Here is a 23,924-nt window from a genome sequence, read left to right as displayed (position 1 = left end):
TTCATCTAGATCGTTAATGTATAAAGTGAAAAGTTGTGGTCCCAACACTGATCCTTGCGGAACATCACTTGTCACTTGTTGCCATCCTGAGGCCATCTTACCTCCACTGTCTGCTTTCTGCCAGAGAGCCAAGCTTCTATCCATGCTCGCACCTTGCCTTTGACACTATGTGCCATTATCTTATCAGCAGTCTCCTTTGCAACACCTTGTCAAAGGGCTTCTTAAAGTGCAGGTAGATAACATCCATTGCCTCTCCTTGGTCTAACCTGCTCGTTACTTCTTCAAAGAACTCAAGCAGATTTGTCAGGCACAAGCTCCCCTTGATGAAATCATGCTGGTATTGCCCTATTTTATCATACACTTCCAAGTATTCAGAAACACCATCCTTCACAATGGATTCTAGGATCTTACCCATGACTAAGGTTAGGCTAATTGGTCCATAATTTTCTATCTTTTGCCTTAATCCCTTTTTAAATAGGGGTCGCACATTAGTGATTTTCCAGTTGCTTGGAACCTCCCTGATTCTAGCGATTCCTGATGATCACTACTAATGCCTCCACTAGATCTTCAGCTATCTCCCTTACAACTCCCCCAAACCTCATGCTTTTGAACTTCAACGAATATAGTCCTAACCAATCCAGTCTCTATTCATCAGTCCTGACATCCCAGGAATCAACCTGATAAAGCTTTGTTGCATTCTCTCCAGTTAGAACATTTTTTCTCAGAAAATGAGACCAAAACTAGACACTCTACTCCAGTTATTGTCTCAACAAGGCCCTGTACAATTAAAGCAAGAGATCTCTGGTCCTTTACTCAAATCCTCTTGCTGTGAAGGCCAACTTCCAATTGTCTTCTTCACCACCCGCTGCATCTGCATGTTACTTTCAGCAACAGGAGTACAAGAGTACCCAGGTCTCATTGCATCTCCCCTTTTTCCAATCCATTGAATTTCAGCGTGGTAAAAGACTGGACAGCTTCATTATAAAAGTCTTATTTTTGTTGAATTTTGGTGAGTTAATAGAACAGTTTCAGGTTACCAGTCTTCCGCACATCAAGAAACATGATTTAATTCAAAAGAAAAGTCATCACCTTCTGTTACTTGATTGTTCTGGATCATGGAAGATTTTCATCTACACTAGTTGCTCCTACCAGCAGTTAGCCGCTAGCCTTGCATATTATGATATTTTAAGAGCTCACTTTTTAAAGATTGTGAAGTTTACTGCTTCCCACCACCTTCTGTGTGAAAGATGTTTTCCTCTAATCCTCTCTAAACCCCCTATCTTTCAAATCAAAATTATGCCCCTTTGTTACTGACTGAGGGGGAACAGCTTTCCATCCATCCTGCCCCTTATAATCTTATAAACCTCAATCAGGTTCCATCACTTCTTCTGGACTTTTATTGCAGCTTAAATGCTGCATCCCAGACAATATCTTGGTGAATCTCCTCTGCACTCCCTTCATTGCAATCACATCTTTCATATTGTGCTGTGACTAGAACTCTCACAGTATTCCAGCTGTGGTCTAACCAAAGACCTATAAAGCTCCAATATAATCTCTCTGTTCTTGTAATCTATGCCTCAACTAATAAAGGCAAGTGTCCCATGTCTCTTAACTACCCCATTAATGTGTTCTGCCACTTCCACGGGTCAGTAGACATGAACCCCACAATCTCTCTGTTCTCTCAGATTCCCAGTTCCCTGCCATTCATTGAATATCCCCTCTGAAGAGGGAGATAGCACAGGGCAGGGTGACACTAGGCACACAGACACACAAGATGGCACTGAACCATCAGTTGGCCAACTTTACACACAAGATTGCTGCCGGATCACAATATGGAGAGAAACAGTAGAGGAGATACAGACACTCATTCCTGATGAAGGGCTCTTTCCCGAAATGTCGATTTTCCTGCTCCTTGGATGCTGCCTGACCTGATGTGCATTTCCAGCACCACTTTAATCTTTACTCTAATCTCTAGCAGCTGCAGTCCTCACTTTTGCCCAGATAATGACACTGCCTGGGACCACCAGAATGCCAACACAGTGCACTCACAACCCAGTTAATTAGTTTAAGGTAGGTGAGGGAGAGAATACATATGAGTAACGAACCATGCCCGCCAAAGTGTATGGGTCTAGACAACACCTCTTATAGAAATGCTAACAGCTTGATACAGACTCAATATGAAATGATAATAGCCAGGACTGCAGTAAACGTCCTTCTCAGGAAGGGTGATTAGCACCCATTACTACAGGAATAGATTTCCGTGCAGACATTAAAACTGACAATGTCTACACTGAAACTGACAATGACCACACAGAAATTAACAAAGACTGTGCTGGAACTGACAAAACTGTATCAAAACTATCAATGATTCTGCAATTATTACTATAAACAAACCATGTTACAAAGACAATAATCTCATCACTGACCTATTGTATCACAAAATGTAAAGAAGTTTCTTTACATATATCCGAATCGAGAGAAGACTCACAGCTGACCACTGTGCTGTTGGTGTCTTTCTCTCTTTGGAGCTCCAGTATTTCCTTGTGCAATAAACTGTGTCATTGAACCCCGATTCTGATTCCAAGACTGTGTTTTTCCCCACAACACCTAATCTTGTTAGTTCTTCCAAAGAGCATCACCTCACACTTTTCAGACTTAAATTCCATCTGCCACTCATCTGCCCATCTATCATATTGTAACCTAAGACATTCTTCTTCACTGGCAATCAACTGGCCATCCACAAACTTACTTATCATCCTATCCCCATATTCTCTTCTATGTCACAGCCAGTTTCAGGTTGAATTCTTATGGCAGATATTGTCAGAGGCATTGAAGTGGACTTAAGATCTTAAGCTATGCCACCCAAAGGCTCAAATGGCATCATTGTAATGGGTAGTGCTATCCTCCATATTAATCCTTTCATAACTACATAAAGCAGTTGGCAAGGCCAATGTTTATTACTGCACACCTGCTTTTGAGAGCAATTAAGAATCAACCACTTTGCTGTCGACCTTGAGTCAAATGCATGCAGACCAAATAAAGATGGCTAATTTTCTTCCATAAAGTGCATTTGCAAATAAGGTTTTTTTTGCATCAATCTATAATATTGTCATTGTCATTGCTACCAAGACCAATTTTCAATTCCAAATGTATTAATTTAACTTAAATTCTACCATCTATGGTGCTTGGATTTGAACCCATGCCAAAGAACATCAGCTTACTCTTGATTTTTAAGGAAACAAATATAAGACTTTGTAACCTGAGGCAGCACTACTGTTGTTGGTGAATGTGTATTTAGACTGAAGAAACTGCACACGACTGTAAAAAATCAAAGAGATTGTAGCTGATTCCACTTAAATGCATTACTATACTCAGTATTCCACAATCATTTAGGCTACATACCTGATTCAAATTGGGTGCACAACATTTTCTGCAAGTATACAGGAAATCCTGCAATGTGTGACAGTCAGAGCTGGATGGTTGCGTGAAATGCAGAAATGTCACTTTGGGTCAATTTGGTCTTATTACAAGAGCTGCACATTTCCTACTCCAACTTTAACTTTGCTCTTTCTTTCAATGTTGAGATTTTATTTAGCATGCCATTCAATTATAATCACCATTGTATGAATTCAACTACCAAGAAGCCATGCCATATAGTTCCTTTAATTGAAAAGACAAATAAATGTAATCATTTATTAATGTGAATAAATATGCATATTTCATTAAGAAAACATGAATTAGTGTAATCATATTTATATTCAAATGAAATATGCACCTAATTGTCCTATTTAATTTGTGAAATATTCGACAGGGTCATCATTTTCAAATGTGTATCTGGTTGGACTTTCCATGGATCACTGTTTCATTCATATGGTCTAACCTATTGGAGCTAAAGAGTGATTCTGGTGATTTTGCAGACATCACCAATTGCACATCCTTTGTTTAATATACTCGACATGTAACATGTAACTCCCTACCATTAATAAAGGCCTGAATTTGTGCTCTCAAGTTGGGAGTGCAGAGTTGGGAAAAATTTCCACCATTAGAAACCTGACCCAGGAGAAAAAGCTCTGCATGTTCTACTTTCTTTTTCTAGAGGGAGGTATGGTACAGAAGAGAAGTGGGGGTGTTCACAGGATTTGGATCTCCCTGCCCCTGGATACAGTGTGATGGCAGATATGGTTTGCAAGATGGCAAGGTGAGATGTGTGAAAGGCCAGCATCATCACTCCAGTACTTGTAAGGGACAGAAATAAAGCAAAAAAACAGCCCTCTAATCTTCACATCTAAAATAACCTCATTCCTGCACGCACATTCCTATATCACCCTTCTCCCTCCTACCCACAAACATAACCTTTTATGCCAATTTAATGTGCCAACTGATTTCAAACCTAAGCCCTGCATATACCACCCTTTGCCCTTACACCATGCCAACTCAGGCAAACCTGAGGACCTATGCTGAGATGAAATAAAATATCTATCGATCTAACCACTTTGAAAACATAAATCTAAATTTATAAAAATCCATTCCTTACATTTAAATTCCTTTAACTCCTTAACCACTCATGAAAAAGTTATTTGTATTTGTAGTTCTACAAGATGTTTGATGCCATTTGTAGCTTCCAATCAAATTGAACTGATGGGTACTTTGCTGAGATAATGACAGGTTGTGAAGTCAGTCATGTGCCACTAACAATTAAAATTATAGACCTCAGGCTTATGTCAACTAGTGGAATGAAATAGAAAGCGCTGATTTGTTTCAATTGTATACTGCTACTTTTTAAATTTTAAAGGTGTGAGGATTTATGTACCTGACAACCTCTCAGTTCAAAAAAATGATCAACTTCTACTGCATATTTATGTCCACTTTTAACAATCCCAAAGGATGACCCTATTGAATATTTTACAAATTAAATAGAACAATATTAATGCACTAATTCATGTTTTCTTAATGAAACATGAATACTTATTCACCTATTAATTAAAAAGATAAATACAATTAATCATTTAAGGAACTATATGTCATGGCTTGTTGGTGGTTGAATTCATATCATTGCAATCATAATTGAATGGTATTCCCAAAGAGCATGCAATCTCTCCCAAAGAGCACATTATCACTCCAGAAGGTATCATGTATCTCTAAAGAACTCTGGCAGCTTCAATCCTTCTTTTGAAAGGTTTAAAGCCCACAAGTCCTGTTTTGGACATTCCAAAAATGAAAAATTGATCGGTTTGAAGGCAGCTGTATTTTTACATTGTTCATGGAGACATGAACCAACAAATGCACAAAGTACAACTCGTCCCAATTCCTCCCTGATTAAAAAAAATGGAGTGCTAGATTTAGGGATGGTGAGGTAGGGGCAGGGCTGTGGAGAGGTGGTGAGACCCCAGAAATCCAGTGATTAATGCTCTGGGGAACGTGGGTTCAAACCTGGGTTAAATTTAATAAAATCTAGGATTGAAAGTTCAGTGATGACAATGAAAACATTTCAATGTTATAAAAATCAATCTGGTTCATTATTGCCTTTGAGGGAAGGAAATCTGTTGTCCCTATCTGGCCTGCCTACTTGTGACTCCAGATCCACAGAAGTCTATTTTCTTTAGATTAGATTAGATTACTTACAGTGTGGAAACAGGCCCTTCGGCCCAATAAGTCTACACTGACCCCCGAAGCACAACCCACCCAGACCCATGCCCCTACATTTACCCCTTCACCTAACACTATGGACAATTTAGCGTGGCTAATCCACCTAACCTGCACATTTTTGGATTGTGGGAGGAAACTGGAGCACCCGGAGGAAACCCACGCAGTCACGGGGAGAATGTGCAATCTCCACACAGAGAGTCGCCTGAGGCGGAAATTGAACCCGGGTCTCTGGCACTGAGAGGCAGGAGTGCTAACCACTGTACCACCGTGCTACCCATATTTGACTTTTAACTGTCCACTGTTAGTGATTCAGTCATATAAAGCTGCCAGAAGTCTCAAAAAAGAAACAAAACCAAATAGACCACCTGACATTGTTGATACCTGTGTCTAAGTTAATGGTATACTGAGCTCTGTCGACCTTACAAAGTCCTCCTTATTAACATTTGGGGGCTAAAGGTGAATGGTCTCATAGATTAATAAACAACAGTCTGACATACAGTCATACTCACAGAATCACATCTTACAGACAATGTCTCAGGCATAACCACCAATAGCCAGCAGATGTGGTCGCACAGTGATATAAAGTTGGGATGGAGTTGCCATGGGACTCCTGAACATTGACTTAATGGGAAGCTGCATTCCACTATTACCATTAAGCTTGAGATCAACCCTGGTTGAATGAAGAGTGCAGGACAGCATACCAGGAGCCGACCATTCATAACTATAAATGGAGTGCCAATGTGGTGAAGCTACTAAACAAGACTATTTGCATACCAAATAGCATTAGCAGCAAGTAGTACAGTAGTACAATTCTACAACAAGGGATCAAATCAAAGTCCTGTCATATCCAGTCACGAATGGTGGACAGTTAAATGACTCACTGGAGGAAGAGACTTGACAAATATCTCTATCCTCAATCATGGGAGAGACAAGCACATCAGTGTAAGAGATAAGGCTGATGCATTCAAAGCAATTGCAAAGAAGTGCAAAATGTATGTTATGTCTCAGCTTCCTCCAGACGTCCTGTTTGTCAGTCTTCAGTCAACTTAGTTCACTCCATGTGATATCAATAAATGGCTGGTAGCATTAGATACATACATGACTACATTCCAGCGATCACCCAGAAGACTTGTTCTCTAGAACCTGCCACACCCATAGCTAAGCTGTTCCAGCATGGCAAGTACACTGGAAATTTGCCCAGTTATGTTCTGTAAGATACATCCAACTTGGTTAATTACTGCCCCATCAGTATTCTTAATCATCAATAACGTGTAATTAAGGTGTAACAAGGGTTGATAAAGTGTGAAGTTGGACAAAGCACAATAGATCAAGCAGCATCAGAGGAGCAGGGGAGTCAATGTTTCAGGTCGGGACCTTTCATCAGGACCTTCCATTTGACCTGAAATGTCGATTCCCCTGCTCCTCTAATGCTGCTTGACCTGCTGTGATTTTTCCAGCTCCACACTTTATCGACTCTGACTTTCCAAGATTGAGTTTTTTTGATGAAGTAACAAAGAAGATTGATGAGGGCAGAGCAGTAGATGTGATCTATATGGACTTCAGTCAGGCACTCAGTAAGGTTCCCCATGGGAGACTAATTAGCAAGGTTAGATCTCATGGAATACAGGGAGAACTAGCCATTTGGATACAGAACTGGCTCAAAGATAGAAGACAGAGGGAGATGGTTTTTCAGACTGGAGGCCTGTGACCAGTGGAGTACCACAAGGATTGGTGCTGGGCCCTCTACTTTTTGTCATTTACATAAATGATTTGGATGCGAGCATAAGAGGTACAGTTAGTAAGTTTGCAGATGACACCAAAATTGGAGGTGTAGTGGACAACGAAGAGGGTTACCTCAGATTACAACAGGATCTTGACCAGATGGGCCAATGGGCTGAGAAGTGGCAGATGGAGTTTAATTCAGATAAATGTGAGGTGCTGCATTTTGGGAAAGCAAATCTTAGCAGGACTTATACACTTAATGGTAAGGTCGTAGGGGGTGTTGCTGAACAAAGAGACCTTGGAGTGCAGGTTCATAGCTCCTTGAAAGTAGAGTCGTGGGTAGATAGGATAGTGAAGAAGGCGTTTGGTATGCTTTCCTTTATTGGTCAGAGTATTGAGTACAGGAGTTGGGAGGTCATATTGTGGCTGTACAGGACATTGGTTAGGCCACTGTTGGAATATTGCGTGTAATTCTGGTCTCCTTCCTATCGGAAAGATGTTGTGAAACTTGAAAGGGTTCAGAAAAGATTTACAAGGATGTTGCCAGGGTTGGAGAATCTGAGCTACAGGGAGAGGCTGAACAGGCTGGGGCTGTTTTCCCTGGAGCGTCGGAGGCTGAGGGGTGACCTTATAGAGGTTTACAAAATTATGAGGGGCATGGATAGGATAAATAGGCAAAGTCTTTTCCCTGGGGTTGGGAGTCCAGAACTAGAGGGCAAAAGTTTAGGGTGAGAGGGGAAAGATATAATAGAGACCTAAGGGGCAACTTTGTCGCGCAGAGGGTGGTATGTGTATGGAATGAGCTGCCAGAGGATGTGTACAATTGCAACATTTAAGAGGAATTTGGATGGGTATATGAATAGGAAGGGCTTGGAGGGATGTGGGCCGGGTGCTGGCAGGTGGAACTAGATTGGGTTGGGATATCTGGTCGGCATGGACAGGTTGGACTGAAGGGTCTGTTTCCATGCTGTACTATCTCTATGACTCTATTTGCAGTCCTCGCTATCTCCAAGTCCTGTCAAAAAATATTTGCTCAGCAATAACTTGCTTACTGATGTTCAGTTTGGGTCCTACCTGGGCCATTCAGCTCCTGACATAATTATAGTTCATATTATATTGGTTCACACTTAGAGAGAAGAACTGAATTCCAGAAGAAGGTGAAAATGACTGTCCTTGACACATCAAAGTAATATTTGACTGAGTGCGGTATCAAGGACTCCAGCTAAACTAAAGTCAATGACAAGCAACTCTCATTGGTTAAAGTCAACCTGGCACAAAGAAAGATGGCTGTGGTTGTTGGAGGTCAGTCATTTTGTTATCACAGCATGTCTGTAGGAGTTTATTAGGATACTTTTCTAGGCCCAACCATTTTCAGCTGCTTCATCAATGACCTTCCCTCCTTATAACTCCAAAAGTGAGGAATTCAACAATGACTGTACAATGTTCAGCACCATTCACAATTAAATATTGAAGCAGTCCACATCCGAGAGTGGCAAGACCTGGACAAGGTCCACACTTGAGCTGACAAGTGAAAAGTAATATTCACACCATACATACATCTGGCAACAACCATTTCAACACAAGAGATATGAGATTCTAAACATTGTATCTTGGTATTCAGTGATATTCCCATAATTGAATCACCCACTACCAGCATCCAGTGTTACCATTGACTTGTGTGAATGCAATTGGTACCTTGAGAGTATGCAAACAGGGAAAGCTCACGTTTTCCTCCTCATACACATATAGAACTGAAAAACATTTGCTTTGTAAAGGAAGCAACTCTCTCCCTTTCATTACCTGAATTTTTCATTCCCTGAAAACACTTGTAATGATCGTCAGGTTCTAATTACAATGCACAAATTGAATTTGAGTGTGTTAATAAAGTGTCCCACCTCATTTTGTTAGCAGGCTTGGAGGCATCAATATCTACCACTGTGAGAAGAAAGCTGGCATACATATGAGAAGTGCATTCATCATTTAACCATTCTCTTCCCATCTATCAGTTGAGGGTTAGTATCAAGATTAGATTGTTAAAAATATGGTTGTAAAACTTTGGAAAAACAGAGTACAAACACTGTTACACAAAACTATCTGGGTCATACTGAAATAATTGCATTTTAAATATTTGTATCAAATTGAACAGAAGTTAATCAATACACCGACAATATTTTTTTCAATCCATATGACAGTTACAAAATAAGGCCCTTAATATATTCATACTTGGAAGGACATCTCTGCCTGCTTAGATGTTTGTGACTAAGACATGCAAAACTTCTGAAAGTCCCAGCATACAGCAATGTAAGTAGCATGTACAAAAGAACCATGAACCCTCCATATACGGTGTTTTTGGCTTATCAGATCTCAGATTCCAACATTATTCAGACTGTCGTCATATTGCAACTTTTATTTTATGGCATAGATTCCAGAGCAGGTAGGTCTGTACCTTTATAACAGTTACAGGAGTCCTGCAGCAATTAACTGAGCTCCTGATTCCCAAACCCTCTCACCATCTACAAGGCACAAGTCATGACATTACATTCTGTTAACAAGCTACCCACCCTTGCCTTCAATCATTCTGTGTGTAAGTGTAGTCAGTTGGTTATATGTCATGTAATGCACAGCAATATCAATAACCCAGAATATATGTGTACAGGCAGAGATGTCCTTTCAAGTATGATGTGGTATTGTAGCTGTGTAAATATTTGGTCATGTTAATAAACGTCAAGATACCAGTCTCAATACATGTCTGACACTTTGTTGTATATGCTACATGACCTAACAGACAAAAAAATATAAACTGCATCAAGTAGGTACTAAAAACCAGTGGTAGCAGCTAGTTAGTAGCAACAGTCGTACACAAAAGGCCAGAAAGGTGAAACTGTGTGGAAATTTGTTCATATCCCACAGTCACAATTACAATGTAAACTCAAGTGCTATAAAAAGACTAAAGGCTACAAATCTGCCTTGAAGCACAGTGAGTATTCTACCTCTTTCAAAAAAAAACGGCTTACAACGTTGAAAGAATAGCTCCAATCATATCAAGCAATTCCATGACAAAATACTTTTTAAACAACACAAAAAGGGTTTCTATACTAAAGGGGCCTTATCTGTATCATAGATACTGGTCAACTGCACCATGTTCATTCCCAAAATACTAACTAAAAAAAGATGCATGCATCATATCATCACTGCTTCATTTTTGGTGCAAATGCCACTTACAGTGACAAGTCTCCAACCTTTAAAGGAGCAACACCATATAATAGTAAAAAAAGGCAGAAAAGCAAGCAATTTTTAAAAAAGCACAACACTGTATTGCAATATAGACTCTTACACTGGTATTTAAGAGGGAATAAAGCTAGAAAAGAAAGATGAGAAACAAAGATCTAATGATGGACTAACATTCCATTGGCATTCTGTCAAAACTTTAGACATTTAAAGAAGAAAACATTATTTACTTTTTGGAGCAACAGATACCTGACAAAAAGTTATAAACCATCAAGCATCTTCTTGCTTTTAGCACTGCAGTGTTAAGAAGAATAATATCCTCTGGTATTTCTGATGAAGACCACAAATATCCTGACAAAACTTTTATTTCAGAAGGTCAGTTTAAAATACAAATTAATTTCAGAATACACAGGTTTGAACTCATGTCTTGCCACCGGTGATCAATCAAACCACAGATAGGTATTAATGCAAAGGTACACCATGTGATTTCACTGAGGCCACGCATGTCGAAAGGTTTGCAGAAGCAATTGTTACCTTTTCTTTCATCAATTCCTTCAGAAAGTTGCTTCTGGACAAGCCCAAATTATATACCATTGACGTTCTGCTAGAAGGAGGACATAAGTTCAAAACAACAGTAGCAATCTAACAGTATTTCCAAGGGCATAGCAGCATGTGAAGAAGGCCAAACAATGAACAATGCCAAATAAGTTTTCAAAGCTTTGTCCACTGCATAGAAGCATGTCAACAAAGCCCAAGAGGTAACTGAAACATTACTGCTTGTAGACCTCAGTTAAACAGCACAACTGGTAAATCGGACACATAACATGGACACCATCAGAAAAGCCTTCACCTCCGTTCAGTTGATATCTCCCAAAAAGAATGGACAATATGTACCACATGCCAAAATCAACACCGGTGCCAATGTAAAGACAATCCTTTCTCAACACCTTATACAAGATGTACTCAGAAAACTATAAACTCATTGCTTATAGCAGGTCCAACATCCAATTTATTGTCATTTCAAATTTTAAATGTTAGCATGGATCCTCAATTTAGATATATTCAACCTTGTATATTGTTGAAACAACTGGACCAGCTATCATTAGTGTACCAGAATGTTCATATCTCGGTATTATTTCAAAGTAACAGACCTATCCATTGTCATATTAAAGATTTCAGCCTGCAATATGGATCTCATCCATTTTGGTCACAGCTAAGCAGAATGGACTTAATGAATTACATTTGATGATGATCAGCTGCAATATCTCAAAAGGATCATCATCACCGGGTGGCCTAAATACAAAAAACAGATTCCTGAGTGAGCACATTTGTTCTAGAGATTAACTAGAATGAAATCTTCAAAGGCAACAAACCTGAGGCGGGAATTGAACCCGGGTCTCAGGCGCTGTGAGGCAGCAGTGCTAACCACTGTGCCACCGTGCCGCCCACTTTGTTCTAGAGATTAACTAGAATGAAATCTTCAAAGGCAACAAATTGTAATTTTGTAAGCTCCACATCAAGACCTTGTTTTTTTCATCTGGAGCACAGACTCAGAAAGATTAGGTGAATTGTCTGTGCTAAGTTCCCCTTAGTGTCCAGGGATGTGTAGGTTAAGTACATTAGTCAGGGGTAAATATAGGGTAGGGGGAATGGGTCTGGGTGGGTTACTCTTTGGAGGGTCAGTGTGGATTTGTTGGGCCAAAGGGCCTGTTTCCACACTGTCGGGACTCTATGATCTCTGAGGTCTTCCCTTGATGTCATAGCACTCACTCACTCTGAGTCTACTTGAATGTTTACAGAATCCCTGTTTTGTCTTGCCTTTTTGCACTTTGACTCTCAGCCAGAGATACCAAGCTTATAATACTTCAAACTTGACATGCTGTTTAGCCCATATACAAAGTCAGGAAGCTTGTCATGGTTGTCAGCAAGCCTCAGTCATGACAAGGGATATAGCTTTTACTCAGGAGGTCCCAGCACCGTATGTCAAGGGCAGTTTCTGATATTAGTCATGTGCCTTTCGAATTAAGGTGTGCCCAGACAAACATCAGGTGGCCCAATATACATCATGACTCTTTCTGCTTTCTTGCGGGTTGCTTTCTGTCTGGAATGAGAGATCACCAGATGTTACAGGTGATGGAAATGGACAGTACTGCAATTACTATTGGTGTAGGTTAGGAGATTTCTCAGTGAATAGGTAGAACAGAGGGCATGCAGGGCTAGTGGTGTCAGGTGTTGGGAGCAACTGTGAATGAGGCAAGCTGTTGCAAGTGATTTTGGTTGAGCATGAGCCTTGGTGGGAGGTGGGTACAGTAGCAGAGACTGACTGAGCGTGAGGTATCAGAGAAAAGATGGTAGCATTTTTACTGCAGGATTAGAGAAAGTTATTGACCTTCTTTGGACAGTGCTATGCATTTCATCAGACAACTGAGACTGCTATAACCTGGATGGAAATCTTGGCCCAGGCTGGCAGGGTTTGGTGTTGTCATCTCCTTTGCTGGTGTGGGAAGAGGATGTCCTGCCTGCACACCAACACATGCAACAGGACTTTGAGGGCCTGTCACAAAGTGAGTTGTCAAATTTCCTCTGTCTTCTATATCCATGGAAAACATCAGGAAAGTACAGAATTAGTGACAAAGATTATCTAGGTGTGCAAAGGGCTTTTAATGATGGCATCAGTAATGCTGGACTGTATCAATTATTCTGGGAATGGCTGTGTTATGAAGGTAAGAAGTAGTTTGGTAAGCTATATTGAAAAAACTTGCCAGGTCACAGTGAAAAACCCTCCAAAAAATAAGATTCAGCCTAAAAATCTGTATATATTCTGGGACATATTTATTAGAAAAAGGGCTTGATTCTTTAAAGGAGAAAGAAAGCATGTTGTATTACGACTTGGATTCTATGACAGACAGACTTATAAGAAAGCTACATGATGCCAGTACATGTGGTGTTCAGGTAGAAAGATATCTCACCTTCAGTCACCCTCTCTGTATAATTGAGTAGTTGGTGTAAAGTACTACAATCAACAATGAGGACCTGTTTGAGGAAATCCCCCAACTCCCCATCAAAGTTGATTTTGATTTCCTGTCTGATGTGGTAGAAGTTAAAATCACTGTTAGACTTAAGAAAAGGAATGGACAGGATTCCAGTTTAGATTTTCAAATGTGCAAGAGGAGAGCTTACCCATCATCTTCATCAACTATTCCTGAAAATCTGGGTCAAAGAATAAATCCCTGCCAATGTTAGAGACACTGCCATTGCCACTGTAATCAAGAAAGGAGATAAGGTAGAATATAGAAACTACTGAGGAATCACTCTATTCTCCATCACCAGGAAGATCATTGCCTAAGTCACCACTAGGTGCCATCTCACAGTCTTAGGGAAAATCTTTCTTGAACGTCAGTGTGGCTTCTAACCAAACCATGGAACTATGGACATGGTTTTCACTGTTCAGTAACTCCAATGGAAATGTCAGGAACAAAACTAACCACTCTACATGTCCTTCATTGATCTGACCAGGGCTTTTGACTCACTTAATTGGAAAGTGCGATGGAAGATCCTGTCACAGGCCGACTGTCCAGTGAAATTCATTCTCCATCTCCTCCATGACGGGTCAAGTAGAGATGGGTCATTGCCTCAAATCTTTTCTCCATCTTCATGGCCAACATTCTTCACCTTGTCAAGAACAAGCTTCCTGATGGTGTGGCCATAGTTTACAGGATGAACAAAAATCTTTCAACCTCATCCCGTCGAAACCTAAGAAGGAAACAATATTGACCATGGTTGTAAAACTTTACTGTGTGGCTCACAATGTCATCTCCATTCTCTCAGAAAAGTCTTCTTTAAAGCTTCCATGGAAGTACATGGAAGAATTAGTCCTAGGAAGCAGGATGTTGATGAATTTCACTGGACAACAGGCCTTTGACAGGATGTTCCATAGCATTTCCTGACTAACTGTGTCAAAAACCCGAGTCAGATCGATGAAGGACATGTAGAGTGGTCGGCTTTGTTCCTGACATTTCCATTGGAGTTGCTGAACAGTGAAGACAATGTCCATAGTTCCATGTTTAGTTAGAAGCCACACTGGCTTTCAAGAAGCATTTTCCCTAAGACTGTGAGATGGTGTCCAGTGGTGATTTTGGTGATGATCTTCCTGGTGATGGAGAATAGAGAGATTCCTCAGTAGTTTCCACATTTTCTGCTTTCCTGAGCACAGTGGCAATGAGATGAGAGACAAAAAAAGCTGTAGATGCCATAATCCAAGGTAGACAAGCAGTAGGTTGGAAGAACATGGCAAGCCAGGCTGCATCAGAAAGTGGAGAGGTCAACATTTCGGGTATAAACCTTCTTTAGGACTGGGGGTGGGGGTAAGACGAGGTGCAGATAAAAGGGGGTTGGGGTAGGGGGAATGTTTGGATGGAGAGAGGGGTGGGGCAGTGAGGTAGTGATAGGTGAACACAGGTAGAGAGTATGGCCTGGATGGTCGATGGGAGGAATGAATCTGGTTGGTAGCTGAACTCCCAAGCATCCCAGATGTCCACCTATTTTGAACAACCTGCTTTCCCCTCCTCTGTCATCCAGGTAGCTGTCTACCACACCTCCCCAATTCCCTGCCGCACTGCTCTTAACCCCTCTCCCCTCCAAATGCAATAAGGACAGGGTCCCCTTGTCCTCACCTTCCAACCCATCAGTCTATGCATCCAACGCATCATCTTTAAACACTTTCGTCAACTCCAATTAGACCTTACCACCAAGAACATCTTCCCCTCCCCACTCTTCTCTGCCTTCCGCAAGGCCTGTTCCTTTTACCAATCCTTGGTTTGTGCCACTCTCCCCACCAAAACCCCAAGCCCCCGGTACTTTCCCCTTCAACCTTAAAAATGCGAAATTTGCCAATGCATCACCTCCCTCACGTACATCCAGAGTCCCAAAGAGTCTTTCCAAGACAGACAGAGGTTCACCTGCCACTCCGCCAGCCCAGTTTACTGTATCCAGTGTTCCCGATGTGGTCTCTACATCGGTGAGACCAAACATAAACTAAGGGCATCTTTCACTGAGCATCTCAGCTGTGCGTGCTTGGGCTGACCTGACCTGACCTGCCAGTCACTGCCCCTTCCCATTCCCTCTCTGGCAGACCATCTTCAGCCTCATCCCTTGTCACAGTGAATCAGACTGCAAATTGGTGGAACAACAACTCATCTTCCCCCTGGGCTGCCTATAGCCTGGGGGACTCAACATTGAGTTGAGTCCATTCTGCTGACCGACCCTTCCTTCCAGCTACAAACCAGATTCATTCCTCCCATCAACCAAGCAGGTACTCTCTATCTGTGTTCACCTATCATTACCTCACCACCCCAGCCCTCTCCCCATCTAAACCTCCCCCATTTCCCCTTTATCTCCACCGCCCCTTAACTCCATCATCACTCCTGAAGAAGGGTTATACTTGAAATGTTGACTTCTCCCCGTCCTAATGCTGCCTGGCTTGCTGTTTCTTTCCAGCCTCTTGTTTGTGTCCCTGAGATTGGCAGGGATTTCTTCTCTGTCCTAGATTTTCACGAAGATCTCCTCTTCCATGTTTGAAAATCTAAACTGGAATCCTAATGGTGGCTTTAACTTCTGCCACATCAGGTAGGAGTCCAAGATCATATTTGATTGGGAGTTGGAGGATTTCCTCAAACAGGTCCTCATTGTGATTGTAGTCCTTTACACTGACTACTCAATTACACAGAGAGAGTGACTGAAGGCATGGATATGGTAAATAGACAATATCTTTTCCCTGGGGTGGGGGACCCAAAACTAGAGGGCATAGGTTTAGGATGAGAGTAGAAAGATATAAGAGGGACTCAAGGGGCAACCTTTTTTTGCAGAAGGTGGTGCGTGTATGGAATGAGCTCCCAGAGGCAGTGGTGGAGGCCGGAACAATTACAACATTTAAAAGGCATCTGGATAGGTATATGAATAGGAAGGGTTTAGAGGGAAACGGACCAAGTGCTGGCAAATGGGACTAGATTAGGTTAGGATATCTGGTCAGAATGGACGAGTTGGACCAAAGGGTCTGTTTCTGTGCTGTACCTCTCTATGACTCTATGATTCTGTGACTCTATAACTCAAATCCTTTATCAACCTTTCCCAGGTTAAGTTCTGGTTCCTCTCTCCATTAAGGTCCACAGAGAAATCCTCCCAAATGTGAAGCAATTCCCCTATCTGGTAAACTCTGTCTCAACTAAAGCTGACATCAGTGTGGCAATTCTTGCAATCTACAAGTGCCTGCTTTGTATACCTAAGGATAAATGTCTACAATGACCATGATACCTGTGCTCATGCCAAGATTCTTGTGTATTAAGCAGTCATTCTTCCAATTCTTCTCTTTGACACGGAAACCTGAACTATATATAGATGCTGCCTCAAGAGAAGAACCACTAACGTTCTTTGAGACAAATTATCTGCATCACCTGGGAAGACAGGTGTACTAACATCAGTATCCTTGAAACAGCTAACAGTGCCTGCACTGAGGTCTTCATCATCCGAAAACAAATATTCTGGCTCAGCCATGTGTTTAGAATGCCTGAATTTTGATTATCAAAGCAAAACATCTTCTCCCAGGTCAAGCAAGACACTCAAACAAGAAGACAAAGGAAACAGTTCAAAGACTCCCTGAAGGCTTCCCTCTGGAACATAGATGTCAATGCATGGGAGAGGAGACTCTCATTTAGAAGAAACTGACTTGGAGAAATTTCCTGTCTGAAAGAACACACTTTGTTAAGGACAACCATCAGCAAGAGGAATTATGGAAAAGTAACCAGAGAAAAAAGGACCAGTGATTTCATGGCCAAGGACCAATTTCAGCCCTTGGAAACACCTGCCAATTGTGCAGTCCTAGGTTCAGCCTCATCAGCCATGCATAGACCCAGAGAACACATGACCAGTCATAGGCAATTTGCTAGGTGGACAATCATATTCATTAGCAAGTGATTGCTACATGCAATATACAGTAACATCAGTCAGCATGTAATCCAGATTATTGTATTTAGCTGTGTAAATAGTGAGTACTATCAGTAAACTTCAATAAGCTTCTGTCTCAACAAGAAAGCAATCTTTGTGAAATACATTACATGGGCTAATATACCACATTATACAGAAGTTCTTTAGTGATGTTTTTGTGGTATGTGGTACAATATCTCTTTCAATGAGCATTAAAGGAAGTTGTCACAATTAAGAGGCATTAAAAAGAATTTCAGGTTTTTCTGTTCTGCCCCCATTCCTTTGCCATCACATCCCAGTCCTGTTTTGCAATACCCTCATGCCAGGGATTGTTACCTGATATAACTCGCAGATACCATGCTTTCACTAGCAGCTGAAGTGTAAGGCATGCCACATATTAGACAAAGGTGCTGTCTGCTTATTATCCAGTGAGATCAGTTTGTTTGCAGGTAAGCCAGAGCAGAGACAGCAATATAATGTCAAGCTTTGCAATGACTCCATATGAAATAGCAATTTTCCGTATGAAATAGCAATTTTCGTAGTAAAGGACTAATGACAAGAAGTTAGCATGTAGTGTGATCTCTTAAGACTTGTTTTGATTTATATAGATAAGGTAGAGTCTTTTAATATTTGAATGCTCAGTTTTTACACTTTAGTTAGATTGAGTAGTACATAGCGTTTTGTCAAAGTGAATTCGCTGTAATCCAATTGATGAATTGGGGACGCTGTTTCTACAGCGCAAACTCTTAAAACGTGTGTTAGCTGTACCGTGTTTACCGCGCCAACACTTTAAGTGCTGTTTCTACAGCTCAATTATTCTCTAACGTGGGGTTGCACAAGAAAGCAACCACTATGTTTAGGAGAACTGATTGTAGTGTATTCTTCCAAGTCTGAAGCACAAAATTGTTCAGAAAAACAGGTCCATGTAAATACTGGGCTAAAAAAAAGATTAGTATATTTAACATTAATGAGGAGTTTGTAGGGATGTAATTCAGTCATGATTATTTATACATTGGAGTATATTTACTGGAATTAATTTGGATCAACGGGGTTTAAATTAAACAGCTGACCAATCATTTATATGTGGCCTAACCCCATTACATGTGATGCAATGAACTCCCAATTTAACAGTACATTATTAAATCTTAACTTCAGGATGTCAGACTCTTAATGTTTGTTGTTTGTCAAGGACTGAAGCACAATCAATTACTGACCAAATAATGAATAAACTTTGCTTTGTTCCCTTACTTTCAACCATTTAAATAATTTATTTTGATCTCCTATGCAATGTAAATTTTATTATTATGAAAGATTAGCAAATCAAAGGGCAACCTACTTGAACTTGAAGCCTGTTAATTGGGGTAGTCTACTATCCCATGTATGAATAATTCTTGTTTAGTAAACTTTATCAGCTGCTTGATAGCTGAGAAATGTCACTTGAAAAGATGCCTGTTAGCCTGTTACATTAACACCAATAGCTTTTTAATATTTGGCAATTATTCTCATCAGTTACTCATGTTTCCTAAATGACTCATAACTCATTTGCAATTCATCAGAAAACGTAACAGCTCATTCCTATTTGCAACAAAAGATCTGTACAATATCAAAACTTGGACTAATAAGTGGCAAATAACATTCACGTCACACATGTAGCAGTCAATGATCATGTTCAGCAAGAGAGAATGTTACCACACAAAGGGTTATTATAGAAAGATAAGGCTCATGGGACTGGAGTAATTTTCTCAGCATGGATTGAGGATTGGTTAATGAACAGAAAACACATATGGAATTTTCAGGGTGTTACGAGAAACACTGCTGAGACCTCATCGATTCATAGTCTACATGAATAATTTAGATAAGGGGTCCACGTGTAATCTATTCAAGTTTGCTGAAACAAAGTTAAGTGGGAGAATTAGCTATGAGGAGGACTCAAGGAGACTGTAACTGGATATAGATAAAGTATGTGTAAGGATGTGGCAGTTGGTACATAATATGAAGAAATGTGAAGTTATCCAATTGATAGCAAAGATTGAAATGCAGAATATTTTTATATTGGGAGAGACAAGTAAATGTTGTCCCTTTGGGATCCTTGTAAATAAATTTAATTAAGTTAATTTGCAAAGAGGCCATTATGAAAAGAAATAGCAAATAGAGTTTAATTTTTATAAATGCGAGGCATTAAGTTTTGATACAACAAAAAAGACTTATACAATTAAAAGTAAGGCCTTTAGCAGTGTTGTAGAACAGAGGGAATTGCGGGTTCAGGAAGCATTTAGTATGCTTGTCTTCATTGCTCAGACTTTTGAGAATAGGAGTTGGGACATTATGTTGAGTTCGTATAGGACATTGGTGAGGTCTCTTCTGGTGTGCTGTGTCCAGTTCTGGTCACCCTATTACACGAAGGATATTATTAAGCTTGAGACAGTTCAGAAGAGATTTGCCAAAATGTTGCCAGGAATGGAGAGTTTGAGTTATAAGGAGAGGCTGGATAGGTTGGGACATTTTTTTACTGGAGTGTGGAAGGTTGATAGGTGACCTCATTGAGGTTTGTAAAATAATGAGGGCCATATATAAGGTGTACAGCAGGTGTCTTTTCCCTAAGTTGGGGAACTTCAAGACTAGGGGGCATATTTTTAAGTTGAGAGGAGAAAGATTTAAAGAAGACATGACAGACAATTTTTTTAGAGAGTGGTTTGTGTGTGGAATGAACTTCCAGAGGAAGCAGTGGATGAAGCTACAGTTAAAACATTCAAAAGACCTTTAGATAAGTACATGAATAGGAAATGATTGGAGGGATATGGGCCAGAAGTAGGCAGGTGGGGTTGGTTTAGTTTGGGTTATGGTCGGCATGGACTGGTTGGACCGAAGGGTCTGTTTCTGTGCTGTATGACTCTATGAATGTATAATAATTTGTTAGCCTTTATTTAAAAAATGGTTTAGAGTATATGAGGGAAGAAGATTTGCTGCAATTATATAGAGCCATGGTGAGATGATATCTGGAGTATTAGGCATGATTTGGTCTCTGTACTTAAGGAAGAATGTGCTTTCCTTATAGGAAGTGTTACATAGATTCTAGACTAGACTGACTACCTCCTCTTTATTGAGTGTCCTGGTTCTGGGGTAATTAATTTCACAGATTCACAAGCTTTTGAGAAACGCAAAATTCCTTTCATATAAAGTGTCAAGTATGTTCACAGCCCTGAAATAAAAAAGTCCATAACTCCAAACTATTTCATGCTTGTAAATGTATATGTTGCTGCAGCAACTCAAACTGCTTGTGGGGTTGGGGTGGAGGTGATGCAGAATACTGTGAACACTTTTGGGTCCCTTATCTCAGGAAAGATATACTGCCATTGGAGGCAATCGAAAGAAGGTTCACTGGGTTGATCCTGGTATAGACAGATTTTCTTATGGGGAGAGATTGAGCAGGTTGTGTTTGAAGTCATTGCAATTTAGAAGAATGAGAGGTGACCTTTTTGAAAATTATAAGGTTGGGAAAGTAGATGCGGAAAGGTTGTTTCCCCTTGTGGGGGATCTGGAACCACAGGGTTAAATCTCAGAATATGACAGAGAGGAGGAGCAATTTCTTTACTCAGTGGTCATAAATCTGCAGAGTTCTTTACCTTAGAGGGTCATTAAGTATGTTTAAGGTTGGGATGGACTTTTAATCAGTAAGGGAATCAAGGGTTATGAAGATAAGATAGGAAAATGTATTTGACAAACATCAGATCAGCTATAATCTCACTGAATATGGAGCTAACACAATGGGCTGAATGGCTATATCTATAGTCTTATGGAAAGGCTTTAGGGAGTTATAAGGTGCATTACTAGTCTCAAATTTCCCAGACTTTGACCTGCTCTTGCACTCAGAATATTTATCTAGCTGCTCCTGTTCAGTTTATGGTCAATGAAAATGCCCGAATATTCATAGTGGGGGAATCAGCTATGGAAATACCGTAGAACATCAAAATATGATGTTTGGATTCCCACTTGTTGGAAATGGAGATTGCCTCCCATTTGTGTAGATGATTATTATATGTAATTTATGAGCCAAAGCCTGAATATTGTGTAGAACTTGCTAAACAACTGCTTCAAAAGGATCAAAGGGTATGGGGAGAAAGCTGAGTTGGATGTTCAGTCATGAACATATTAAATTGTGGCTCGAAGAGCTAAATGGTCTACCCCTGCTCCAATTTTTCTAAGTTTCTACAATTTAGTATATGAGGAATTGTGATTGTTCTAAACATTATGCTATTACTAGCAGATTTCTCTACTTTTGACCTCATGATGGAAAGAAGATTATTGACGAAGCCGTTGAAGCTGGTTGAGCCTAGGACACTGCTCTGAGGATCTCCTGCAGAGATATCCAAGGACTGAAATAATTGAACTGCAATAATCAAACCCATATTCCTTCATACCAGATATGACTTCAACCAATTAAGTTTCCTGCTGATTCCCATTGGCATAGATTTTGCCACAGTCAAACGGTGTGGTGCTGGAAAAGCACAGCTAGTCAGGTAGCATCCCAGGGAGGGTTCAAGGTGGTGGTGCGAAGTTGGAGGGTTGGATCTGGGATAAGATCGGGGAAGGGGAGATGAAGAAACTCGTGAAATCGACTTTGATCCCGCGTGGTTGGAGAGTCTCAAGGTGGAAGATGGGGCGTTCTACCTCCATAGAATCCCTACACTGTGGAAACAGGCCCTTCGGCCCAACAAGTCCACACCGCCTCTCCAAAGAGTAACCCGTTCCTACACCTTATTACTTTACATTGACCCCTGACTAATGCATCTAACCTACACATCCCGAAACACTATAGGCAATTTAGCATGTCCAATTCACCTAACCTGCACATCTTTGGATTGTGGACGGAAACCGGAGCACCTAGAGGAAACCCATGCAGACATGAGGAGAATGTGCAAACTCCGCACAGTCACCCACAACTGGAATCGAACCCAGGTCCCTGGCGCTGTGAGGCAGCAGTGCTAACCACTGAGCCACCATGCTGCCCCAGGTGTTGGGTGGCTAGAATTTGGCGGTCAAGGAAGCCCAGGATTTGCATGACCTTGGCAGAGTCGGGGGAGGGGAACTGAAGTGTTCAGCCACAGAGTGGTGGGGTTGTTTAGTGCATGTGTCCCAGAAATGTTCTCTGAAATATTCCGCAAGTTGGTGTCCTGTCTCCCTAGTGTGGAGGAGACCACATTGAGGGCAACGGACACAGTAGATGATGTGTGAGTAGGTGCAGGAAAATTTCTGTTGGATGTGGAAGGATCCTTTGGGGCCTTGGATATAGGTGAGGGCTGAGGTATGGGTGCAGATTTTACACGTCCTGCGGTGGCAAGAGAATGTGCTGGCAGTTGAGGGCGCATTGGCGAGGGGCGTGGACCTAACACGGGAGTTGTAGAGGGAATGATCCCTGGGGAATGCAGATAGGGGTGGAGAGGGAAATATACGTCTGGTGGTGGGGTCTGTTGTATGGTGTGGAAATGATGGATGATGATGCATTGTGTCTGGAGGTTGGTGGGGTTGAAGGTGAGGACCAGGGGGGGCTCTGTCCTTGTTGCGATTGGAGGGATGAACTGTCCTACCTGTCCATCTGCTTTACCACCTATCAGCTTCACCCTGACCTATCACCATCACCCCCCACCTTCATCGACCTAATCGTCTTCCTAGCTGCCTTCGCCCAGCCCCACTCCCACCTCCTATTTATCTCTCAGCCCCCGTGCGCTCCCCCCACCCCCATTTCCCGATGAAAGGCTTACGCTCAAAACGTTGTCTCTCATGGTCCTCGGATGTTGCCTGACCGGTTGTGCTTTTCCAGCACCGCACTCTTTGACTCTGATCTCCAGCATCTGCAGTCTTCACTTTCTCCCATTAAATTTTGCCAGACCTCTTCGATGTCATATTCATGTCAAGTGACATCAAATAAAGTCACTCTCAACTTACCCTTGTAATTCAGGTCATCTGTTCATAGACTCAGAGTCATAGAGGCGTACAGCACAGAAACAGACTCTTCGGTCCAACTCGTCCATGCCGACCAGATATCCTAGCCTAATCTAGTCCCATTTGCCAGCACTTGGCCCATATCCCACTAAAACCTTCCTGTTCATAGAACATAGAACATAGAACATAGAAGAATACAGCGCAGTACAGGCCCTTCGGCCCTCGATGTTGCGCCGATCCAAGCCCACCTAACCTACATTAGCCCACTATCCTCCATATGCCTATCCAATGCCCGCTTAAATGCCCATAATGAGGGAGAGTCCACCACTGCTACTGGCAGGGCATTCCATGAACTCACGACACGCTGAGTAAAGAACCTACCCCTAACATCTGTCCTACACCTACCCCCC

The 23,924-nt window shown here is 41.3% G+C and overlaps 1 protein-coding gene across 2 annotated transcripts in view; it reads right to left on the bottom strand.

Annotated features, from left to right (window-relative positions):
- Positions 1-23,924, bottom strand: part of zfpm2a (zinc finger protein, FOG family member 2a) — a 939,997-nt gene that overhangs the window by 133,296 nt on the left and 782,777 nt on the right. The gene's annotated exons all lie outside the window — the stretch shown is intronic.

This window comes from Chiloscyllium plagiosum, chromosome 4, assembly GCF_004010195.1.
Source record: "Chiloscyllium plagiosum isolate BGI_BamShark_2017 chromosome 4, ASM401019v2, whole genome shotgun sequence".
Taxonomy (NCBI): Eukaryota; Metazoa; Chordata; class Chondrichthyes; order Orectolobiformes; family Hemiscylliidae; genus Chiloscyllium; species Chiloscyllium plagiosum.
The sequence above is the reverse complement of the archived record's forward strand: the minus strand, read 5'-3'. Positions and strand labels throughout refer to the sequence as shown.